Source organism: Varroa jacobsoni, unplaced genomic scaffold (assembly GCF_002532875.2).
Source record: "Varroa jacobsoni isolate VJ856 unplaced genomic scaffold, vjacob_1.0 scaffold_282, whole genome shotgun sequence".
Lineage (NCBI taxonomy): Eukaryota > Metazoa > Arthropoda > Arachnida > Mesostigmata > Varroidae > Varroa > Varroa jacobsoni.
Genome location: NW_019213184.1, coordinates 278171 through 286223, shown reverse-complemented (window position 1 = coordinate 286223; position 8053 = coordinate 278171). Strand labels below are relative to the sequence as shown.

At 41.5% G+C, this 8053-nt stretch overlaps 2 long non-coding RNA genes across 2 annotated transcripts; one reads left to right on the top strand and one right to left on the bottom strand.

The window, feature by feature from the left end:
- Positions 1 to 2195: 2195 nt before the first annotated feature.
- LOC147753707 (uncharacterized) lies at positions 2196 to 6083 on the top strand. Its single transcript, XR_015310387.1, has 2 exons — positions 2196 to 3929; positions 5286 to 6083. It is a non-coding gene; the product is annotated as an uncharacterized LOC147753707 (long non-coding RNA).
- A 197-nt stretch (positions 6084 to 6280) lies between these two features.
- On the bottom strand, positions 6281 to 7468 carry LOC147753706 (uncharacterized). The gene is made up of 3 exons (XR_015310386.1): positions 7357 to 7468; positions 7014 to 7090; positions 6281 to 6593 (listed from the first exon to the last, which is right to left on the bottom strand). It is a non-coding gene; the product is annotated as an uncharacterized LOC147753706 (long non-coding RNA).
- Positions 7469 to 8053: the final 585 nt, after the last annotated feature.

Here is an 8053-nt window from a genome sequence, read left to right as displayed (position 1 = left end):
AAAATGCCCATGCCATTCATGTTAATCCTGAAGTGTCACGCACAATACATATACAGGGTGCAACGGTTTGGAAAACCATCATTAAATATATATATATATATATATATATATATATATATATATATACAACAATAGTAGAATGTTGTAAAAATCTGCACGAAAAAATTGGGTAGAAATGTCCAAACGATCAAATGACTTTGCCCGATCTTTTATGTAAAAGCTAGCCATGATTTGCTAGCTATGTTTTCAGAGATATATAGAGCTGCTAGACAGAAAAGGAATAAGTCATAATGTAATAATGACGGGATTCATGGGAGACACAAGTAACTGCTTTTTCCTGTTGTGCGCTGTGCAAATTTGCCGATAAGCGGTTTTGAGTTTTGGCCTAAAATGTTTAAAGGCATATATAATTCCATATGATAGTATACGTGCAGGCGGTTGAGTATTTTCGGCTTTGGGAACAATTCATGAAATCAACTTAAATCATGAGACGATTAAGTTATTTATCTTTTTATCACTATTATTAGTGTAGTTCCCGAAGCGGTCTACGACGACGGTCTAGCCCAGTGATTTTCCCTCTAATTGATCTCTGTATACTGTGTATAATCGCAAATTCGTAGCATTACAAAGACAATTCTTAGTACCCACAAAGGATTATCTAAAAATGAAAGCCAATAGAAGTTTTTGTTCTACACCGTATAGCAATCAAACGGCAGCAACTGTAACAGATAGATACCTGTTGTAACAAATGGGACACGCACTACAGTCACAAAAGTAACATATATTATTCCATAGAGACGCGTCGCTATTGAATCTACTGTGAAACACATTGTTGCCATATGGCTACCAGTTGTTGTCTGCTGTCAACAGTTATATGCCGAAGAGCTAGAGGAGTGTGACGAACCGTCGTCCCAGCAACTACAACGGGCGAGAAATACCTAAACGATGGTGAAGATACAACTAATAATAGTAAAGAGAATACCTTCTATGAAATATTGCTCGCTGGAGCCTTCACCTACCCTTATATACCTACATTTTCGTATATAATTAATATATGTGTGAGATCACTGCTAACTGCCACTATTAGAGTAGACAGACAGACAGACCTCAAAGCGAAACCGGGTCTTTGAAATCAAAACGTTTCCATTGTAACGGATTCAAAGGACGGAGGTCTTTACGTTTAAGGAACCTGTTTCGCTCATCCATAACCTAGGTGCTTGCTATGTATGTCACGTTCTTTTAGTTGGAGAATTCGTTATGTCGGAAATGATGGCCAATGCTCAATAGGTTCATGGCCACAGATGATTTGCTTATTTGCACCGTTATGGCGCGGGTCAGCAAAGCCACGCAATGCCACCTACTGTATTATAAGCCTCCATGTTGCGATGATTCCATTTCGCAATTTGTATCTTTTTCTTTAACTAAAACATACTAACATTATCGGCATATCTTTACATACTATAAAAATTTACTTCCATGAGCCTACTCACTATATATATATATATATATATATATATATATATATATATATCTATCGCTTTTTATATATTGAGAGTCAACGCACAGGAGCCTGCTACGAAAAAGCGAAGGCCAAAGAACTCTTTCAAATAAACTCATTTGTCTAAGCAAAATGTAGCCTTACACAGGCCACAGGACAATGCTTTTCCCATAGCGAAGACTTCAGCTAAGTGCCTAGAGAAGATCATGCGATTACGATTAACTTCCTGTCGAGGACCGATGGTGATATGTATACTATACTGGCAAATCGAAGACGAAACGATGAAGTTAAATTGGATACTTAGTTATTTACTGTCGTACTTCAAGGTGCCTCATTAGCATGCGAGTATTTATCTAATATTGTCTTAAAAGTTGTGTGGCACTTCCACGATTTCTTGCGACGACCCGAAATAAACTAGAGCTATCGTAACTTTTATATTATTACGTATTTTGAGGAGTATATAGTAAATATTAAGTAAAAGTTGCTTTATATGTGTTGGCTGATTCTAGCCAGTTTGTTAGTCTGAGTTTGGCACCCAGATACTGTTTCTTTGCTAGCTGAAACAACCACCGTCACTCTTAAATGTAATTTGGTCTCTCTCAATAAACACCGGCAGTTGACAAACGTTAACCACTTTCGGAGTAATTCTCTTAGATGAACGAAAAAAAAATGAAAAATAAACAACTTGGCACAGGAAAAAATCTTTATTACGTTTCGAGTTTTACGTCCGGCATCACCGTTACGCATTTCATCAGACGGCTGTTTTCCGGCACGGAACAAACTGTGTTTGTGTCCGGATTCGAATCGTGACCACAACGTATTCCTAAGTTTAGCAGGCAAATAAATTACCCACTAAGTTATCACGGCATTATTATAGCATCGTTCGCTATATTGATCTTACGTTACCTGTTCTACAATGGCTAGAATGTAAGATATAATCTAGTTCACATTTGGGCCATAACAAGTAATTAGATTTCCGTATTTTCGTTTCTTGGGTAACGTATTCACAAAAAGCACTTGAAACAAAATCACACCCATTAGCACGTCCCTAAGGCATGCACGAGCATGCGCATGAAGCTTTAAGCAAAATTCGAGTCGTTACGAACCGCTTTTCTCTGATTCGTTCTCAAAGCTGGTGAAGTTGTAATGTGAAGAGCCGAATATAAATAGGTGAAGGCAGGCTTCATTTCTAGTATTTCGACTCCCTTTGCGAAGTGTTGGTAGACTCGATTTTTCTTGCGCTCTCTAGCGTTCATTCCCCTAATCAGGCCCGCAGATCCGCACAGGCACACTTATGCAGCCTCCCGCAACGCGTTTCGTGAATGCTATCGGGCGTCGTCATCGTAATACATCGCGTAATGGCGGTTCCGGCTAAAATAAACTGCAAAGAGAGTTCTGCAAAGTTCTGCTGTTCGCTATAGCACAGCTTCTCCTTTCGCTCTCTTTCCCACACGGGCTTATATTAAACGCATCGTGAACTGCAATGTTCGCTCCGCCCGCTTCGAAGAAGAACACATCACCACGAGCCGTTACGGCTGTTCATGCACATAAACGTATGCACGTACGAATGTACAGGCGCGTACGAGCATCGGCCTGTACACTTGTCTGTCGCGTTGATCTATCACGTTGTTGCTCCGCAGGAGCGACCATTGTGTAGCCGCTCCCGTTTCGTTTGGGAAAGCCGAACAAGGTCTAGCTAAACTAAGTCAGGGTACACAGAGCTAGGAAGAGATCGACCTCCCATAGAATGCCCTGCACCTATTTGCCCTACTTGCTAATCGTAGTCCTAGTGTTGAAGTCGCTTTTGCTGCGGACCTTGAGATAGTTCTGGTGGGACGATAAGCATCTAACGGCTGGCGGCGCCATGGCTCGTAGTCACCAAATGGCTGTGACCGTGCCAACAATATCTAATTCATTCTTAAGTTTGGTGTGTATAAACGCATCGAGCTGACAATGAACGATTTTAGCGGCTGGATCCGCTGCGACTGAGCGTGAAAATTCAGCTGATGATAATAAAAACTACTAGGTTACCATGAAATGGTTGTAAACGGATGTAGATTAATTACTGCCGTAGTTTTTGATCACACACAGACAGCCTGGACATTTGAAGGAGGCTTTCATTTTAATGTTGAACTGTAGAACGCATATAATGCCGCTGATACAACATGGGGCCGATGGTATCCTATCGCAGCTTGACGATAAGTCCTCGAGAGCCGATTCGACCGCCTAAACGCGTTGTTACACACCATAGTGTTATTGGTGAAACGTATTTTTCTGTACATGTAAAGAGCTTCGGTGGACGAGAATCTATATCCGTTTCGATGTCGTTTGTTGCCGCAAAAACTACACCGACGAAACTCTTCATAGTAAAGCTTCGGTCCATTAGTCATTCTCTGAATTCATTCAACTACGAAGTTGTCATACTGTAAAAGTAAGTGCTTTAAAACCTAACACGCTCAAATTTAAGCCTTAACTAACGATGTCGAAAGCTAGCAAACAATTCCTACATTGTTATGTTACACTCTTTATCGTGTATTGGCTAGAAGTTCAACGGCTAAAATCAACAGAACATTGACTCATTGACTCAATTCATTGTCGAGATGTACCGTCGTGGATCTTCTTGTGTCTTTTTGCCACTATGGGTTCGACGTTCGGGAGGACAACGAAACTCGATCGAGCTCATACGGAAGCGTTGTTTGTCAGCACTACCTCGAACTTCCAACGGTCGGTGCTTGTAAGTTGGCGTTACATTGCCGCTTGCTAATGGAGTATCTGCAATTAGTAGATGTTTTGTGGGACTGGATGGCGGTAGCAATCTGGCCTGGTCGAGTTATCTATATTCGTTGTATAGTTACAATGCCATTCGCTGGTCTTCACCGCAGTGCGACACAGGTTTTTCCCTTTTTTCTCCCTCCTATATATAAACACGTTCACAGATCAGCTGCGTCACCTAAGTGTTGTCACAGTGAGTTGGCAATGGAAAAATAAGCTCTCGCCATAAATCAGCCTAATACTCTCTGCGGACCGGATCGATTCAACATCCCTGTACATGTCTAGTGTATACGTTAGACACATGTAACCAATCTGTCACATGTTGAAACGCAAACTTTCCACAGGCCGTCAGGCGTCACTGCAAGTTCGAGTCCAACCTGTCACCGACGGGAGGACCGCTTGACATAGGCCGATGTGTTTGTCCTGTTTTCATTCGTACCCACGACGGTCCTAAAACGACTTTTGCAGACATAAATTTGTTTAGCGCAGACAAATCGGCCAGTATTCTATTGATAAAACTACCATTGTGCGGGATGATATCTACTTTGCCGATCCAAATTCGTTACATGACAAACACGGCTCGAATTTTTCTCTTTCTACATAGGTGGTAACCTCGACATGTGAAATTTTTAAATAGAAATGATGTTCCATAACTGAAACTGTAGTCCATTCCGGCCTTGGATTGAACTCTGACCACACTGCGGCACTCGTCACTGAGCGGGTGTTCGTACACGGAGAGGATATTTCGACTAGCGAATAAACCTCATGAGCATAAAAAATAGCAAATCGATCTAAATGCTTGAAGTTACTCAGCGATTGATAATTTCTATTTAATCACCTCGATCCTTACAGATAAAACGATAACAGAGCGCTCAGTTTGGCCATCAATTTCAAAAGCTGGTTCGTCTGTTTGCGGCCATGTAAGCATTTTCACATTTTAACAGAGCGGTTAAGATCTAAAATTATTTTTTTTTTGTAAACGATGTTTGTTGTTCGCAAATAACGATGTTTGCAGGTCGCACCATACGATCGCTACGGTCGTACGTACCCAAGTCCAACAGAGTTTTGAGCAAACCGAAATTTGATTACTTTCTACTTCTTCACTTGACACACGAAAGATTTCTACTGAAAATACATTGACGTCAAAAAGAGTACAAAATGCAATAACGACCTCCAGCCAATTTACTTTACGATAGTGCTTTGTCAAATCTCGGATTTATGCCCCACGGTGATGGTTCAAGTCTTCAACATGAGCCACATAGTATAGTCTCTATGTACCTAAGGGACAGGCAAGATTACGGTTGCCCGAACAAAACGCAAAGAAACGGGTCATCTCCCGTGGGCTAGACCCAGCAGTAATTCGAAAAACTGCGCGCTCAAGCACATCCACTGGCGGACGGATGTCCCTGACTTCGCTGGATCTGCAGCTCATTACGTGTACTATTGCGACGGCTCTACCGCAACAGTAGCAATAAGTCTAGCAAATCAACATCACCAGAGTACCGTAAGGACCGCTATGTTCCAGCCATATCCGGCGAAGGGATGCCGGAGAGGGCCGTATTATCATCTGTAATTTTACATACATGTAGCTCATATAGTGGTCACATTAGATAAGCGGATGTAGACAAAAAACTCGTTCTGCTAATGGAACATTAACCGATAATGCCAACAGCAACAAGTAACTATCTCGAAATGAGCCATCGAGAGGAACATGGCGCGGCTGACCGGCATTAAACGTTGTTAGTATATACATTAATTTTCCCGGCAAAATAGTAATTAACGTCAAATTAAATATAGAAGTAAGATCTCATACTATTATACAGTGTCTTTATAAAAACTGTGCACGTTTTCTAGAACGACAGTAATGATTTGATGTCAGTACTAGTGCCTCGATGCTTTAGCGCACATAAAAATGATAAACACGCACCCATTTTTATGTAAAGATACAAATGAAGTCATTCTCTTTACCGTAAAATACCAGCTTTTTTTAAAAAGTTTTGAAGCAAAACAGAAAGCGGAGGCAAAAAAAAAAAGCCCACAACGTTGTTCACCGGCTATTTTTACTTAAATAGATAAAATTGGATGCTTCTTGTTCACATCATTAGCCAGTTTAGAACTATTTAGGACTTCACTGTCTTGGTAACGATAAAGCTTGGATTTCTTCGACTTCTCTGGACCTTTAATAGATTTAATGCCAGCCTCAGCAGCCTCCTATATAGTCACAGACATGCATTGCGATCGAGCCCTGCGCGTGTTCCGAGCTCATCGAAGACCGCACCTCATAAAATAGCTTCTGTAGGATCGGGTTGTCGGACGCGGACACCTTTAATACTCGCAACAAAAATTAATTAAGAATGGCTTTACTTCAGATCCTGTGTAAAGTACAGTACAGCGCTTAAGCCGAGCCGCTGATTGCTGAGTAATTCGAAGTTCACTTCTATCTCTACGTGGCTGTTTGGAAAATTAAAATTTACCTGGAAAGGGAGAATATATATATCTGGACGTAATATGGCGTTGCAGCCGCACATACTCGGACGAAATGTATAAAACATTTGCCATATTCTTTTAGGCACCTTCATAGGGGATCGTATGAGCAGCAGCTAACTACTTCACATACAATGCTGGGTACAAAAACGATATATTAGTTCAATTTTTGACCGTTACTTCCGTTGTGCTCTAACGTCTATGCAGTTTTATAATAGAAATAGATCAGAATAGAATAAGTGATCCAGTGAGGACGTACCGTACCTCGGCATCGGTCGACGGCGCAGTGTCGGCGACAGCCGCTCAACAATCCACAGCTTCGAAACGTCTCACACTCTGCCTCAGACAATTGCAAAACAAACAGCGGCTTTTTCGGTTAAGTTAGTAACGAAATTCGTAAACTTCCTAGAACCAGCAACGCCACTAGTCGCCAACTACTTTGAACGAATGTGCACTGTCATAAATTATATAAGTTATGCATAAACTTGTCTATAGCTAGAGTTGGCGGAAAAACACGTGAAGGGGAAAGGAAAGCGGATTAGAATAGTCGACTTAACATTGGCTTATTTTGTTCAACAAAACGATCTACCTATATTTAGTACCCATTTAGATATAATTTTCACACATGAATTGCTTTCGCGAGCGATCCTCTACTATAGAATAGCCTTTTTATCTGCTCTGAGCCTTGAACATCAGAACAAACGCACCGTGTCCATGTTACAAAGCGGACGATTCATTTTATAGTGTCGGAGCTTGTTAATGATTTCGTGACGCTACGCCATTGGCGGCGGCGGCGGCGGCGGCGGCGGCGGCGGCGGCGGCGGCGGCGGCGGCGGCAGAATTGTTCACTGGTTAAATTCGCATTTTCTGTATTATTACGAACGAGTTTGTACGTATCTACGCGCGTTAGAAGTTGCTTACAGCACATACAGTTAGCTGCTCTATTCACGACGAGTGAATTCTACGGTTCCACTACAAGAACTTAGCAGTCTCAATTCGTGTTAAGCGATGTTTGATAACATGTTTCGTTTACTCGTTAGCAAGTTCTTCAAGAGTCGCCATTTTCCTTAAAAAGAAAAACATGAACAATCCGTAGTACCATGCTCAATACTTGAACAGTGATAAAGGGAATCGATAAAAACAAATCGAGCAAAAGTTGCCGTTGAGCCCAGTGTGACGCATCGACCCCTAACCCACCCAGTGCTTTGTACAGGCCGCCATCTGATCTATAACGTCATAGAGATAACTATATGATTACATGCATCTTATCCGTCTCAAAGAAGAGTCAGCTATAGTACG